At 38.7% G+C, this 18,018-nt stretch overlaps 1 protein-coding gene across 2 annotated transcripts in view; it reads right to left on the bottom strand.

Annotated features, from left to right (window-relative positions):
* The window catches only part of neur (E3 ubiquitin-protein ligase neur), a 114,169-nt gene that overhangs the window by 40,492 nt on the left and 55,659 nt on the right, over positions 1-18,018 (bottom strand). The gene's annotated exons all lie outside the window — the stretch shown is intronic.

Raw genomic sequence — 18,018 nt, forward strand, 5'->3', positions numbered from 1 at the left:
ACTGCGGCTGAGATAACAATGCACTACACTTGTTTCCAAGCAACTGCTATACACGTCGAACAAACAAAAAGAGAGTGCTAGAGAAGCTGATCGAGAACACTGAGCGCGACTGTTCAAAAAACCGCCACCGTTCAATTCCCGTTTGGCAGCGCGGACGATTTCGATTTGCGGTTTCGCAACATTTGTTCCATTAAAGTCTAGAGTCGGTGCGGTGTTCCCTGGAGTAATATGCGTCTCGAGCGAAGGGCTGGAAAGGGACATCCCTTAAAAAAGTCAGCCTCGAACCGAGGGCTGAAAGGACCATTGTCCCCGCGGTAACTAACTTTGCTCAGAAAAATGACTCATCCCTGTCGGACGATAAGACGAGAACGAGATCAAACAGATGGGATTGAAAGATAAATTTAACGTTTGAGCGTGAAAAAATGGTCGAGGAATAAAATTAGATTTTGATCCTCTACAAATGTTTAATAATAGGTCAGATTTATGGAAGAATCTTTGGTGAGACTTTAGGAGTGTAGGTTAAGACGTTTCATTGAATTCATTTAATTTTATTCCACGAGATAGAAGAATCGAAGGGTAAAAAGGGAATTAGACTCTTTTACCGATGAACTGAAGCTTTGTTATTGGCGAACGGAATAAAGTATCGATGTTAGTCTTCCCTGTCTCGGTGAAGTTGTTTTCCGATGTTCTTAATTCTTTCCTTCCACCTCTCAATTTAACAAACACATATTCACAATGACACAAGTCGGCGTACTTCCGTAACTCTATTAATCTTCTGAAGATTTGCATCTCTGTTAATCTTTAGAAAGATTAGCAAAGAGAAAAATTACTGAAACTGGTAAAGCGAACAGACAAGCAAAATCGATACGATTTTAACGGTATTAAAGTACGATAACTTAATTGAAAATCGATAACGAAAGATAGACAGTATTTATAAAACAAGCAAATAAATTACCAAGACTCTTTTCCTATAATGCTTTCTGTATTCAAATGAAATTATCGCCACGATCCGTTGCAAGGTTGCGGAAAGAATTATTTTCCTTCGACGACAGTGACCGTTCGCTAACACAGATTTATCGAGGAACAAGTGCAACGATATTGAAGAATTGATAGGAAGAAATCCAGAAGCTGCAAGGCGAACGCTCTCGAGTTGAAAAATGGCTTCAGCGCCTCGATGTCTCAACGTTTGTTCCATTAAAAGAACGACGAACGCTCCCGGGTGCAGTAGAGCATCCACGGAGAAAAAGGAAGCCTTAAAGAGGCAACCTCGATAAATCTCGACGAGGGGTTCTTCGTAGCAGAACCGAGAGATTCAAGATGACGACGCGAGCAAAGTGCATTGTCGGTGAAAAAGCTCGCGATCGAATGGACCACGTCCCCTTTGTCTTCCTGTCGACGACAGATTCTATTTCTTTCAGGCTATTCCTAGCAAAGTTCACGCATTTCTTACGCTATTATTTACAACGTAACGCCGTTTGTTTGAAACAGTTTGGTGTCTTCGACGAAGATTTCATTAACTGTGATTTTCCATTCAAATAATAGGAATTCATATTCGTAGAAAAAATTGGCGAGAGATGAGTTAACTGGACGTTAACTAAAATGGAATTCCAATAAATTTCATTGCAGTGAAAAATCTTCAATTTGGGATTATTTTCTTTTAACGTTATCGATATTAATGTATCTTTCTAATGGAATATTTTTGTGATTATCTAGAAAACGAACGAAATATTAGCAATCCTTAATGATCCTTTCTAATCAAATTTCTAGTGATCCTTTCATAACGACAAATTAAATCTTCCATTAGAAAAAATGAAGCTATCTTTCGCTATTTAGAAAAATAGGAAATTTATTAGTATAAAATTAATATCAAACGTGAATTTATTTTTCCAAAGAATTTCAACTTCTACGCTAGAATTTAGGAATGTAAAATCTCTAACACTTTGCGAATTCTATTTTCCAGAAACCAAATAACAATAATTTTCTTAAATGCTTCGGATATTTCTAATAAAATACTTTTATAACAGGATAATCATTGTAGAAAATTCGTTATTGAGATCGTTGCAGTGGACAGCTGGAGAGAATAAAAATATATTCCTGCGAGAGTCGATAGCCGAGAATCCACCCTTTAGTTGAAGAGTTCATCGAGAAAACGGGGGCTACTAATCGTTACCAAATGAACTGCTCGAAAGCTCTCCTGGCTCGTTCCTCGTTTCTTCTGGAAGCACTTCTATCGACGACAGATGTTCGAACGGAGCTACACTCCGCTCTTTAAGTCAACCGTCGAGCTATTTCGACGATGAAAATTTATTTTCGCGAAAGAAGAACGCGTTCAGGCGAAAGCAAGATTAAATGGGTGGCCTTTTGCCACTTCTTTTTTTCCTTTTCGACAATCCGAGAAACTTCTTTCTGTAGCAGATGTGCCGTCGTCGATATTTTATGCAGTGAAACTAGTGAAGTATGTTGTTGATTCGAGAGAGAGAGAGAGAGAGAGAGAGAAATCAAGATAGAAGAAATAGGAAAATGTTATAAAGACGAGTTTGTAGTGTAGGAACTATCGAAATTGAAGATGAAGAGGAACAGTGGTTTGAATTACATTTTTTTGCTGACAGTCCACTCTCCACATTCCATTTCTTTTATTCCACGCTCCGCTTTGGAACGACCCTTCTGCTAAATCATTCACAATTGTTTTTATTAAATCGATTATTATAATACTATATATATTATTATGCGACAATTGTAGTCCAATTATAGGGCATATAACGTGGAAAAATGTCAGCTCTTCGTTTCACAAATCGAAAAAACTAAGAGAATCTTTAAAGCAATCTATGACGCGCCGCTGACATGATAAATTTTCTTAAGTAAAATCCAACCAAACGACGACGAAGCGCGAGCTATCCCTAAAACAAAAAACCCTATTTCTCCGTCTTCTAAATCGAAAGAATCGAAAGAATCTTCGAAATAACTTGCAGCGATCCACGATTTTTCGTACTTGGCTAGTCAATCAAGAAGAAAAGTCAATAGATAATCCAGATGTGATAAAAATTCGTTTACACGGCAAGCCGTCCCAAACGATTTCACCTTCTGACTCCACGAACTCGAAAAATTTGCCTGAATCTCGAAGTAATCTGCAGCGAATCATTCATAATTTTCCATGCCTTGTAATCCAATAAAGATAATAATGCAACGGTGATAAAAGTTGAGTTACGCAACTCTGCAGTTCCGAAAAAGTTCTTGCACGTTGAATTCATCAACTCGAAGAAACATTTTCAAACCAACTCGAATCCAGTCCAAATGATCAGCGAACCCAAACATAGATCAAGATCGCGATGAAGGTGTACATCAAAAAGAAGTGAAACTACGAAGCATACGAAGCGCGTTTCAGGGTGGATGCGTCTCGTCTGGGTGAACTGACGAATTTCCACAGGAGCGTCGAGCACGTGCGTACGTTAGGCTCGTACGCATCCATTAAGTGGCCGCGACTTCCGGTACGCGCACCTCGTCGAACCTGCACGTGCTGTCTGGGGTGTTCACGCACCTTGCTTCCGCGAGCTCCAAACGCGTACAAGTACTCTGCGGCTATCCTTGCTTGGATATCGTGTAATTCCTCTCATACTATTTCTCGCTTCGAGTCAGTTATTATATCTTCTTCTTCAATTTTACGATCCTACGTATATAGTTGTGGTCTAGAGCATAGGAAAAGTGAAGTTTGTAAGAAGAACTGCAGCGAGAAAGTGGAGGATGGAAGGATCGCAAGATCGCATATATTTTCAGCTGTTAACTGAATCGTTCGGAAGTCACGCTGATTAACTCTATAAATAGATGTATTCAGAGACGATTACAGACGTGATATTTTTTTAATATTCATTTTATTTTTAATATTCACTGACCGTGGAAGATACAATTACTTACGCAACTCTCTTGTGGGGAATTTTCTGGACATAAATCGTCTGATTTTCAAGATACTCAGTGCTAACTGTATTATATTATAATATATTATTATACTTAGATGTTACATTTGAATTTTATAGATACATATAGATATATTGTATTCTTTTAATTTTATTACATAGTATAATATAATTTATATTTATAAGTATATTATAATTTTTAAGATTTGCAATAAAACGGCTAGTAAAATGAAGAACTCCGTAAGAAATGGAGTTCATCTCTTCGGATCGATTTGACTGCTGACGAGCTAAATAGAGAAATTTTTTGAATGTACATCTCTTAAATACAGAAGAAGAGTGTGAAATGTACGTAGATCTATCGTAGCAACACAAGCTCGATTAACAAAGGATTCCTGGCGCTTGATATTAAGAATAACTGAATAAGGTTCAGCACTGAAAATATTTCTCTAAATGCAAGATAAAAGGGAACAGGAAGAACGAAAATGCTAGCAGATTGCTCGTGGAAATCTCTTTCACGATAGCGTTCAGGTACACTACATCGATGACGCGAGCTTCCGGTCTATGATACAGTCTCATTTCCGTCCTCCGTATCTGCTTTGCAGGAAGTTCGAAAAACTGCCAAATACCTGACCGATAAAAGACATACGACACAGAAATCTTCGAAACTGGATCATAACCAACTTCCCAAACCACATCAACCTGAAAACTTGACATCACAGACGTGGAGGCTTCAAAACTTCAAGTTCAAAAACTTATTAAGTATACAGGAACTCGACTGGTTTCTAACTGGGTAGGAGGCAAATGCAGTTTTCTTGAAAAACGAAGCCTCCAACATAATATTTCATTTCTCGAGTTTCGTCTTATCTTCAGCCACAGAAGATTTCCCCTGATCACACTTATATAATGAATTTTAATCCACTGTATATATATCTATGAGATTCAACATGCTGTTATCGAAGAACGAAACCATTTTAGTTAACCAATATCGAAGGCCTCTCTCTAATTTTCTTTAGTATCCAAGTAACATTAATTATTGTTCAAACTTACTATTTGTATTACGATTACGTAAAGTTCAATTTTATCAAACACAAAACAGTATGCACGAACTATTCAAAGCTCTATGAATTATTCCCAACATCTCTCTTAAAATATCCTGATATCCTGATATCTCTCCTAAACCAAATCTCCAACAAACAGTCCAATTATTGGGCCCAATTTCCACGCACTCTCGCGCATCCACACGCATCCTCGTGTAAACCATCAGAGTCCACTAAACAGGCCAAAAGACAATACAAAGATAACACGCGAAAACAAGATTCTATTTGCCAAAGGCCTAAGTCTAACCAGAATAGATAGCAGCCGAGTAGCGCCGTAAGGACAGCGCGCCTACGTGCGTAAAATCTACTCGCTCATCCTTATCTAAATCCGCGATGGAACGCTTGGCAACGCTTTAACGGACATGAATGAACTATTCTTGGAAGGATGAGGAGTCGAGGAGGATCCTTTAAAATGGGCGATCCTTTAAAATAGAAACGGTTCCAACCGATTAAACGGTCCTGCCAGCTGACAGGGCACGCGGAACCATTGGTAAACCGGTTTGCGAAACGCTTGTGGGAACAAAGACGGGTTCCATTTGCGATGCTGTGACGTCACAGGTTGAGCGGAAAGTGGGTGGATGGGTGTGAACGCACACAAACTAACCTGACCAGTCAGTGAGGACGGTCAGTGATCGGGCCGCTCGAGGAAGCTGGCTCCTCTTTGCCACGTGAGCGAAGATCTTCCACGACCAGACGACTATGGAGAGTGATCAACTTGTGAATAATCGTGGAAGTGAACTTCTTTCAGAATTTCACGTTTTCATACGTTTGTTGGTTGGCATTTAAATTTCAGAGAAATGCTTTCCAAAGATTATATCGTAGGTTTCCTGGTTGAAGGAGTCGATTCCCTGTTTGTTCGAGACTTTTGAAGCTTCCATCGTGGATCTTGGGTTCAGTTAATTGCGAGGAATAATTATTAAAATTTATTAATTGACCGATTATAGGGAAAAACAGGCTGAAGTCTTTTTTCCAGTTAAACAAGAGTTAGTTAACAAATATGTTAAGATATAGACGAAGATGAACCGTCTATGCGATCAAGGATCGAACAGTGAAAACCTCAAAGGTGTCGATTGAGTAAACAGAAAATCGATTCCTGTTATCTAGCTCCTGAAATCTACGTTATAACGATGTCTCCTACAAACGAGAACCAGCTTCATATTATAGGCATGTATTAGGACACCTAGTGATATTTAGTACAAATTGCTCTTTACTACTTTCACATTCTACGTGTATTATTTGCGAACCTGATATGCATCATACAGTGGTTACGAAAAGTATTATCGCACACCCTTATTTTCCAGTGCAGTGGTTTTTTTTCCTCAGGTTTTACGTTTCATTTTCATAGCGTTAAAGTTTTAATCGGGTTAAGTAATCACACGAAAGTACTATATTATATGTCATAAGAAATTTAATATACTTGAACTTAATGAGTATATAAGTACCATAATAAATACAACGATGTGCCAATACTTTTTGTATTAACCGTATATGCCTCGCAATTAGAGTGCAGATTTTCATATATTCATGAGGAATATAATAATATAATAATACACACAATGTGCAAAGGTATGCAAAATATGCAAAGTTTGCGGCCAGTTACGGAATTTAGTAGATGAAACATTGGGTTCTGTTCCTTTATTTGCCTTTATAAAAATATGAATTTTTACTAATAACACGAAATACTAAATATTCTCAAGTCTTGGAATAAATGTAACAAATAAACAGGTGTCCCAATACTTACATACCAATCCACATTAGTCAATACAAATTCCTTTGAGAAACCGTTTTGCAAGACTATCCGCGTAATCCACGCAAAACACGTCAAAGACTGCGACAAGAGTAACAGATCGATGGCAGGTTATTGTTCGATTGGATCGATTCTCTGGGCACTCGACTTACGCAACGATCGTTCGTTGTCCGAAGGAATTTCGTCACGAATCCATTCGACAGCTCACCGGTTCGACCTTAAACGGCACATGAGTCACGGTGGTTGTCGACGGCCTTTTTCTCCGTCTAGGAAGCGGCCGAGGACTGTTCGAGACACGTGTCGTTATCCTGGTGTGCGCCGCCATACCCGCGACTCTCTTTCCACCTGCGTTTCGCCGCGGAGCTGAGATCGCCAACTGAGAATCTCTGCCGCGGGAGGGCCGAGTGATTCACCGAGGCAAAAAGAACCAGAAAAACCGCGAACGAGTCAGGCAACGGAGGAACGGACGCGGAATAACCCGATGCGTATCCCGGGAACTCGAGGGAGAGAGAGAGAAAGAGAGAGAGAGAGGTTCTGATCAGAAACCTATGCTCTGAGTGTGAACTGTGCACCTCGGAATCCCTGTTTTTTGGAGATTCATACGTGAACTTTCTACTTTGGAAATGATCATTTTTTGGAAATTTTATTTTTATTGTGAAATATAATCATTTTTGGGGAATTTCATTATTATTAATCCGTGATTCGTGAAAGAAGTTTGTATTTTGTAAGCTCCGTGTTCTCTGTGATCCACGTATGTAAGAAGTTTGGATCTTGGAAGTTTCCTCTTTTATCATTTGTGATTCGTGTACGAACTTTGTATCTTGGAAATTTTCCTTTTGTAACTTGTGACCTGTACGCGGACTTTGAAAACCTCCTTGTACCGTGTGTTGACCAAGTACTATAGCTTGGAAATGTTTTTGTGATTTGTGCGATTTTGTGAACCTTGAACTCTGAAAACATTCTGTGTGTTAAGTTTGTACCATGGAAATGTTTCTGTTTTCCAAATTTCCAGCTTTCTGTAATCTGAAAGTGACCCTTAAACTTTACATACTTCATGATCTATGTACAATCTGTACACTTTGAAATTTTCCATTTTTGTAATCTTCATCGATTGCGATCGATGCGATACATTTTGTGTTCCTACGTATTAAAATGAGGGAATTCTTGGCTCTCCATATTTTCACGTTTAAAAAATAATCGAATATAACTTTCCGCCTTTCCTAACTTGATCTCAAAATGAGAATTGATATTTATGAATAATAATTAGTTTTATTTGGAAGTAATGCTTGGACAAGGCATTAGGGGATCAAGATTGCGGTTTAAGAAGAGGCTGTCATCGTTTCGTGGCACGTCTAAAAGGTTCACAGAGAACGATCTTGCTGGTCATTGTCTGAGAAGAGTGGTGGTTGAAGTTTGTTACGTTCGCGGGAATGGCCTTCGTGATGTTGCTTTTTTGGAACGTCAGGTATAATAACGAACTAAGGAAGGAAAAACTGTGATGATTTACAAAAAGCTACGATTTAGATGTCTTGTAGGATACTACGTGAGATAAAGTTTTATAGATAGTGAAGGAGAATCATGCTTGAATAGAACGAAGCTTGGAAAGTAGACAGTATTGGCTGTAATTGTCTTTTTTCTTGTTTTAAGACTATTTTGTTTAAAATAACTGACGACTCCGAGAAAATTTTAACAGAGACATAAACTACAATAAAGATATAACAATAATAAATTATATACATTATAACAGTAACAAATTTTAAAGTCATAAAGAAGTCAAAACATAAACTGTAACAAACTCTTAAAATTACATAATTCACAATAAACATAATATACACGTATCACGAAAAATAGTTAATAACAAGGTATGTAACAAACCAAATAACAAAAATCAAAGATTAACTCACAATCGCGCAACTTTCGCTTGAAAGCACAATTTTTCACAAAACAATCGCATCCCTATGCTGCGTATCAGTCTAACTTGAACAAATCTGATTCGCTTTCTCAAATCTGCTTCATTTTTCTTCATTTTTTCCCAGCGAACAAAAATTTCCCTTCTTCCTTCGCCGGTCGATTTGGCATTTCTCTTTGAATCTACGCGATTCCTCTATTCAGGCAGAATCGAAACTGGCAGATCGAAAGTAAGCTCGTTCCACGAGTTTATTGTCCGAATAATGACCGTGCCTTGCGATTCGAGATCCGAGAGAGGAAGCCTCGCCATTTCGATGCAACGTGAGCTCAGGTAAAAAGCCAACGCCGAAAGTTTTAAAGGCTCGTCAGCTGTTCGAATGGCTGTACGCTCGTTTCTCTGCGAGAAGCTTCTTCTCCTTTTCTATCGAGCAACAGCAGGGGCTAGAAGAAACGAGGAAGGGTGGCGAAAGATATAAACGCACGAGGGTTGACCGAGCACAGCTGCTACCCTAGAAGAATGATCGAGCCGTATGCGAATTCTGTCAGACGATCGCGCTTCTTGCTTTTCGAACGAAGACGCCGCCTGTGCAGCCATTAAAGTCACCGAGCCAGACGTAGGGTTCTGCCTCGTTGAATTATTTTTTGGAATTTTCGCTGGCTAAATTCTTCTTCCATTTTCAGATTTATTGGCGCAGGATGAAAGGCAGACTTTTTGTAAATGGAAATGTCTGGATGGATGTGGACTTCTTTCTACGAATTCTGTTGAGATATATATTTTTCTTTTTCTTTTTTTCTTCTTTTGGTGAAATTTATGGTTCTAGTTGATATGAAAGAAATATCTTTTTGAGATTAAGTTTTAAGGAGCATCTAATTGTTAATTTTGAGGAGACATATTTGTTTGAGTTGCTTTTATATGATACAAGGTTCTTTTGATAGTCAAAGTTTCAAGCAAATTATAAATCTCTTTTGTACTATTAAAGAGTTTCTAATATTAGATAATTCAATTATGTCATACGTATTTTCAATATAATTGAAATTCGCTATTGTTTCTTCGTATCGTTCCTTTGGGTGGATATTTACTGCAGTTGTTTTAAATCTCGTATAAAGATATACTTTTTAAATCGAAGTTGCAACGAGATTTGGGCTTTTCTTTCTACGAATCGTCGAGCAAATGTTTCTCTTTTTTTTTTTTTAATTATAACCTAAGGGCAAGTTCCTTAAACTAGGTAACTGAAAATTGGAATTAATTTAACACCAGGATAGTAACTAAGTTAAATATATAGCACCAAGTTGTCGCTATACGCGAAGTACACGAACTATAAAAATTCAGAACCTGATGCCAACTTCTACAGCTTCAGGCAGCGTAAATAAAAGAGCAAGTTTCGTTCTTCGAAGTGAAGGTGTAGAATCTTCCCAAGAGAAGTGGAAGCAAAAAACCTGAGTTTGTTCGGTGATGAAGCAGAAAACAAAACAGATTTTTTATACGAACAAGAGAAAGAGAGACAGAGAGAAAGGGAGGAAAATAAAAACACGAGGGAGAGCAATGTTTTATGGGCTGCACGTGTATTGTCTGTCCGATAGAAAATGTTTAAAGGAATACGGTTCAAAGACCTCCCACAAAGTGTCGCGCAAAAAGGTGCGCACGTAGCGTTGGTCTCTTGAATCTCTTCCATTAAAGAAAATTCGACACGTAAAAGCGGAAGGCTAAGCACGGGAAAGAGCGAAAAAGATGAAAAATAGAACAGTTGGGTCTTTCAGCCCCGGTCGTAAACCCGAAGATCATTAAATTTGAAGATTTCTCGCGCCGAGTTTTCTCTCTTTCAACGCCCCTCAAAACTAAGCTCGTTTCAATGATGTAAACTCCATGACGTAAACTTCCTTCATTATATTTTCAAAAAAAAAAAAAAAAAAAAAAAAAAAATAGGAAATTGGTATTCTTATTTCGTTATTTAATTGTTAGGCAAAACGAAGATTTTTTTTTGTTATTTAACAGAGATGAATAACGAAGGACAAATAATTCGAGGAGAAAGAGAATCTTTTCTATGACATTTGCAAAAAGATTGAGAATCGATGATAATTTAGTTGTTCTATTGTTCAATCCTTTTTTATTATTTTATGTGTGATAAAAATGAATATTCTGAATGGAAAATAAACGTCTGTTTTGCGATGGTTATAAATATAAGTGGATCGAAATCTTTTATCGTATAGAAAAATGTCACGGTGCAAGGAGTTAAAAAACACTGATTCGGAGGTCGAAGGATCGTCGAGGAAACAGCTCTAGATTTCGATCGATTGATTACAATGGACTGTTGTGAATGAGCATCGACGTAGAAGAAAGGGGGCATTGTAGAACAGAACCATAACGCATCGTCGTAACATTTCCCATTCCTTAAGCAGTAAATCAGAAATCTAGTTTCACAATTCGGTATCTGAAATAGGTACTACACTTTCTACAAATCCATTTAACATTCGAAGGAAAAAATGCCATGAAATCACTCTACAAGTGTTACGAAATTCCTAAAACCAATCCTAAACACAAGCTTCTGTATAATTCGAAAAACCACTCCTTCTTAGAATCCTACTTATTCCATTAACAAATTAAAAATACTTAATCTTAATTCCCGTTACAATTATAACCGAAACTCGAACAATTCTAAACATTATCCACTTTTCTTCGATCCTAAAAACTACCCTTTCCTAGAATCCTACCCCAATTAACGTTCGAAAGAAAAAAGGGATCAAGACACCTCATCAGGGTGGAGAAATTTCTACAATTCCAATTTTAAACACCGGCGACTTGTCCGTAATCCGAAAAAAACCACACCTTTCTAGAATCCTATCTACCCCGTTAACACACCAACCTAAGAGGCCGAATCTTAATTTCTCCGTCAATCGCAGCGGAAACCCAAACAACTTGCGAGCCGTCTAGCAGCCTGCGCGCAATTCCGCGACCCAGAGAACTCGCAAAGAAAAACAGAAGGAGAGAGAGAAAGCGAGGAAGAGGAAGAAGAACCGGATGCGCGCAAGTTCGCGAGCAGTGAGGACGAGGTTGGCGAGATTTCTCGAATAATCTGCGATTATTCAGACGGCCGCGACCCAGACTCCGACAGGGCCTTTTTGTCCTTGCAGCGTGCATTGTCGCATCTGAAATTCGTGAAAGATTCGGTGGCTCGCGGGGGAGCGACGTCTGGCTGGCTGATGGAAGACAAAAGTCGGCCGAGAGGCGAAAAAAAAAACAGAGAAGAAAGAAGAAGAAAGAGAGGCAGCTAGTGGGTGGTGGAGGAGAGTTTCCACTTGGCGAAAGCTGTCGCCGACAATGGCGAACGTTCTTAGAAAGAGGCTCGTCGCGCGGCCGGGAACAACAGATATCTGATGAGAACGGGGTGCACCGGGAAACGTTGAAGGGTGACGAGCGAAAAAAAAAAAAAAAGAAAGAAAAGAAAGAAGAGGGGGCAGAACGAACGCGCGTCCTTCTTGCTTCTCCGTTCTTTTTGGAGGAGTTCGTTTCGTTTGTCTCCGTCGTTCTTGGCTGGCGAATCATCCATTGAGGAAAAGTCGGTCAACGAGGAACGTCGACGATACGGTTCCGTGACGGAGCCACCGTGTGACGAACTTCTACAACGAGACTAGAAAATAACCGGGATGACGACCGCGCCTGGAGGATGCTCCCTTTGGTTCTCGCAGCCAGACGATTCTTTGAGGCTTCTCCCTTGGCTCGTGGACGTTTGTCGAAGGGCTGTTTAATCGCGAAGGGGTTGCAAAGAGAAGGTTTGACGGTTTGGAGGTTTGTTAGGGTGGAGAGTTTTGTAATTGTGATATTTAGAAGAGGGGAAAGTTGGATGCGGTGTTACAGTAATCCGTGAGTTCGCAGAGTCGTGTAATTGAGATGTTACGGTTGGAAGAAAAGTTGGAAAATAGGAGGCTACATTCTCGACAATTTATTATATTTGTCTTATTGTATATGTATGTATTATATCGTATATCTGTGAGTTATGTTGAAAACACACAACATAGATATTCACACGAAAGAAGAGTGGGAATATGTCGAAAATTTTAAAGAGATTATTCATGATTCAATATACCAGGTGCTTCATTTTTGAGACAGAAATGTAGAAACAAATGTACATGTCATTTTATGCAAATACTAGAACCTAATACTAGATCCGTTAAGTGATTTGTTTCTGGGGAATTGGATATCGATCGACTTACGTAACGAAATTAAGAATTTTATAAAAAGTATGCCTAGAATTTATCAGTCCATCTTGGAAAGGCTCGTTTTTAAACAACACGTAGAAAATACCAAACGATATCGATCGAAACGAGTATTATTTCGAACGGGATCCGAATTAAACGTTGAAGCGAGGAAAAAGGGGTAAAACGAGGGCTCGAAGCCCGAATCCCTTTGGTTTTGTCTCTCATCAGAACTGGCAAATCACCCATTGAGCAAAAAGTCGGTCAACGACGAACGGTAGCCGCAACGATACAAATCCACCCCCGTTGACAGAGTCGCGGATAAGCGCGGTATCAGGCCGTTGTTCGCTGGAAAACGACGGAAACGAGGGAATGAACGGGGGGTTTGTGCGCGAAAATAACGGAGGAAATGACGACTTCAGCCGGAGGACTTCTCTTTCAACGACCTACTTCCATTGTGTCGCAGCAGTCCTGCTTCTGCTCCAACGGAAGGAGAACCACCGTAATGGAATATTAATATTGGGGTTGTTGAGGAACTTCTGTCCCTGGGGTGCGCTTCGTACAGAAAAGCAGCAGATTTCCAAGCAGTTTGTTATCTACTATAGAATTTTGGTTGGCGACTTTACGGCGGTTATTTCGTATTTTCGAAGAAGAACTCCCTGGAGAAATTTGAAAAATTATTAACACGAATTATATTTTCTTCTTATACTTTCTTCAAAAGTGGAGAAGGTTAAAAGACCATTTAACCCGGCGAGAATATTAGCAATTTTTCTAAAAATACGTACAATTTAAAGTTCATAATCTACATAGAAGATGTTGAGTTTATTGAAGACGAAACATATCCTGAGAATTTTGAGAGTGTGCGTGTACAATTATCGTCCTGATGAATTTTTTGAAAAGAAATGTATGTAATTAAATATGCATTGAAGAAACGAATGCAGAGGTAGTACAATGTTTATAATACAGTCACATCGAATTGCATCTAATCTGACCGGAAGAAAAAAATGTATCCATAAATTCGAATCCTCCAGAAGAATTAACAATACGTAACATTTTCGTTCACGTGATTATTGATAAAATATAAAACGACTTCCAAACGGAAGAAAACGAATGTTACCTGTTGTCGACAAAAAGTCCAAAACCTGACCATCGACTTTTTCTCCAAGAAGAAAAAGAGGAGCGAAACACATTCGATATCCAGGTAGATGATGATATTAATAAAACATTCATCCTTCGTCTCATTAGCGGATAGAACATTTCCAGCGAGCTAGCATATAGGTTATCGGATTTTCCGGGAATAACCGACAATCTTTAACGTCCTCGAGAGGCGAAAGTGGATCGTGCAAGTTGCTAAGAATATTCGATTCGCTCTATTCAATGCTCCTTGGTGACGATATCCCGGTGTTCTTCCCCTTTCGATATCATTGAATGCGCGATCACGACGTGTCCCTGAGCTGAACTCGAAATTAGGAAAGGGAAAGTGGAAGGATGAGAATAGAAGACTCGTATTCCTGTTATAAAGCTTGCATCGGATGACCGACTTCGATTTTCCATTACAGTCTCGCGGTTAAAGGATATCAGATGAAACTGTGGCCGAGGATATCGAACTTGGTCACGATTTATTAACCATCTGCATATAGTGAAATTAGGTTATGTACAGTGGCTACAAATATTATCTGTACACGCTATTATTTTCCAATGAAAGCGTTCTCTTGTCAGGTTGCACGTTTCGTTTTTAAACTATCAAACTTTTAGTGTTAAATTTTTCTAGTCGTACGAACGTACAGTCGACTGATATGAAACTTAATCTACTTGAACTTGATTGATTAATATCTAAACGCTGTGACAAGTATAACGACGTACAAATACTTTTCCTGTATATCGAGATTTAAATCTTTTATCGTTCCAGGTTTCTAGAGTCGTTTGATTTATTTAATACGATCATCTTATTTATTTACTGGGCTCGATAAAATGATGTAACGAAACAGATCGAGCACCGGATAAATTTTGTAAAGTTTAGAATATTGTCAAACACAATCGTAGGAATCGTACAGTCACAAGTGTGTACAAGTAAATGAAAATGACTGAAGAATCGTGACAGGGCTAATCTAATAGTAAGTAAACACGTAGTTGGCGGCACGCCGCTGCGTCACAGGCGTTTTTATTTTATCTCGAGGAACCTTTCACTTCGACGCTACGTGGGAAAACAGCGATTAAAAATAAAGGAAGCAGCGGGAGCGCTAACGATCCTGTAGGAAAGGTTCCTCGGAGCCCTGCAGCCTTCTAACGACCTTCCGAGGCATCATCATCAAGGGCCGAGTTAAATTATTCATTTGTCCTGAGAGATAGAGTACGCTTATTAAGCATTGCTTTAGCATTTTATTTGGATCACCTATGATACTTAATTAAATATTCTATTTTTGTACTATATCCAGGTGAAAACTATTTCAATTTTTACATTAGATTCTTGGCGTGATTGAAATTGCCATTTACCATTTATAGAATAATTTTCAATTAATTTTCCACGCAGAACATTAGAACTGATAAATGCCACAATTCTGAGAAATATTAAAACTAAAAGCTACCGCACACTAGGTTTACTTTCTTAATTAATTTTAATTTGTTAAAGAAATTGAAAAGAATAGAACAGAGACCAAAGGTCGCGAAATATGGTGGAAAATTTATTTGAAATATGACAAGAGCGTCGACAAAGGACTTCGCGAAAGTGGTTTTAATCTGTGTCAAACGGAAAGTTACATTTTATCTGGAGATCGTGTTTCCTTCGAGATGCTCCGACTAACTGAACTTGCGATACACTCGGAACCAGGTCACGGTTATTTTATTAAGATGTTTCTTCAATAAAGTTATTTCTAAAATACCTCTATAAATCATTCTCTATCAAAATTCCTTACCAGGAAAGTTTATTCGAACATTCACTTAAAATCAGTTTTTATCCGATTCTAAGTATCGTATTATAAAAAGAAATTTCACGAATTAAGGAAGCAGATATTCCCAAGTGTACGATGAATCGCCTAAAAAGACATAACGTAGACGTAGACAAGCATAGATTCATATTTGCCGATGATTAATAAAAAATCCCAAAGATATTCTACCTCGAAGCTTCTGTGGAATCGAGAAGGAAAAAAAGCAAGATAAAGGGTGACGTATAATAAGAATTAGTAGATACATCGTAGTTATTTCTATTTCAATAAGAATGAATACTAAAACATCGTTAAAACATCTACCAAGATAAAAGATCGAGAAAACTCGTTTCGATGAATTTGGTAGTTTCAATATAACCATTAACCTCGTCATAGAACAGTATCTACTATTGCCATCCTGCGATAATCCACGATATAACGAGGTAGTAAAATGTGTCGATGTTCACAGCAATCGTTAAACCGCGGCTATTTATGCAAATTCGTATTGCTACGAAAACAGGTAAAAATTGCATTAGCTGTTACAACGAATAGCTATATGCTATCGATATTTTACACATTTTCCCTTATCGCGTGTATTTAAAAAATACCGATTAATTTGCGAATCTATGGGAATTAACGGAATTAATTTTCTAACGTGCTCCATATGTTATACTGCAATAGTTTGTTAGCTTCGATATCTCAAGCTTCGCCATCGTGCAACAATTTCTCGAAAAATCACACCTCAAGATCTTTGCTTGTTAGTCAGCGAGAAACAACTCGATGTCAATAGACGATCGGTGTACGGTATTTCCAGCGACTGCAGCACAGCTTTGTATGTACGCTACTTTAGACGCGTGAGAGCCACGACGTAGGTACTGTTACAACGTCAATGTGCTCCTGTTCCGTGTGACAAAAGCGCTGGCCACCCCTTGTCCAGGCGAACGAGCCGGGACCGGTTCCATAAGGAAATTACCAGCAGCTTAATTTCACGAGACGAATACGGGTGTGCGAGTTATGTCAACGTTGCTTACAGGCAGGGTGATGTATGGGTCTCGAGTGAGCATATTTTCACCGTGTAATGGGTCAACACGGCTATCTTCGAGGGAGCCACCAAAGCGATTTTCTGTACATTTCGAAGAGTTGACGAGATGTAGGTAAGCAGAGTAAGCAAAGAGGGCAAGTTTGCAGAATTCGCGAATGATTATCGAGCATGTCGAAACAGGGCCGAGGCGCACACAAAGAAACAGCGAGTAAAAGTTGCGTAAATATAAAATTATTGGGAGATGTACATAAAGTAACACGTTTTACAATTATATGTTTACTAAGTTGTACGTTATAGAAGTCGGGGACTGAAAAGTGTTCACGATTCGACTAGAACGTGAAAATTTTTGGAAAAATTGGAAGCTGGGGAGGTAGTTGAAAAGAGAAATGGTTAAGGAAATTAAATTTTACTGCGCTATGGTCTTCTAAGGTTGCTCTGTTATTCTAATGCAAAGTTGTCAGTTTCTTTAGAAAAGTTTCCCAAAATTTGGAACATCCATGGACAATGAGAAATTTGCATGTGTTTCGAAACCAAGAGATAGACAGAAGGCAACAGAAGCACAAAGCTGTCCTTTCTTCAAAGAGAAAAATAGATATTCTGTGTTCTATATGATATTACGTTAAAGAATTGTATAACTATAATTCCTTGGAAAAGTTTTCGAAGAATTCACTGATGCAAAGAAGCCAGCTGCGAAAATTCAAAGTGCGAGAGAAAATTTATGAACAAGTTGCAGCAACCAGGTTTATTGACCTTTTGTTACTACTCGCTGATATACCACATATAGATATTCTTTAGATTTCATAATTAATAATCTCGTCATACGGTCTACCAATTGCAACACATCATGGATAACGTAACAGAAAAGCCTACATTCAGGTTTTCGAACTACATTGAACTTAAAAACAAAATCTGAAAAGGATCCTCCAAAAATTCGTCGACCTATCAAACCCCCTAAAAAATCCACGATCTCGATAATCTCTCGCAATATTTCGTTCGACGAAGATGCGATAGACATCGGACTCGAAATCGTCGAAATTTCAAACACCCCGCAACTCGACGTGGTGTCACGTATATATAGCGCCTAGCAACCGCACAATCGCGAAGAGTGTTCGCTCGTTATCGCCGAATGCTCCGAACGAGCAAACGCCACCGAAGCAACAGACGACGACGAAAACTTTTGCCGAAGGAAAAGATAGAAATAGAA

Source organism: Bombus vancouverensis, chromosome 15 (assembly GCF_051014615.1).
Source record: "Bombus vancouverensis nearcticus chromosome 15, iyBomVanc1_principal, whole genome shotgun sequence".
NCBI classification, from domain to species: domain Eukaryota; kingdom Metazoa; phylum Arthropoda; class Insecta; order Hymenoptera; family Apidae; genus Bombus; species Bombus vancouverensis.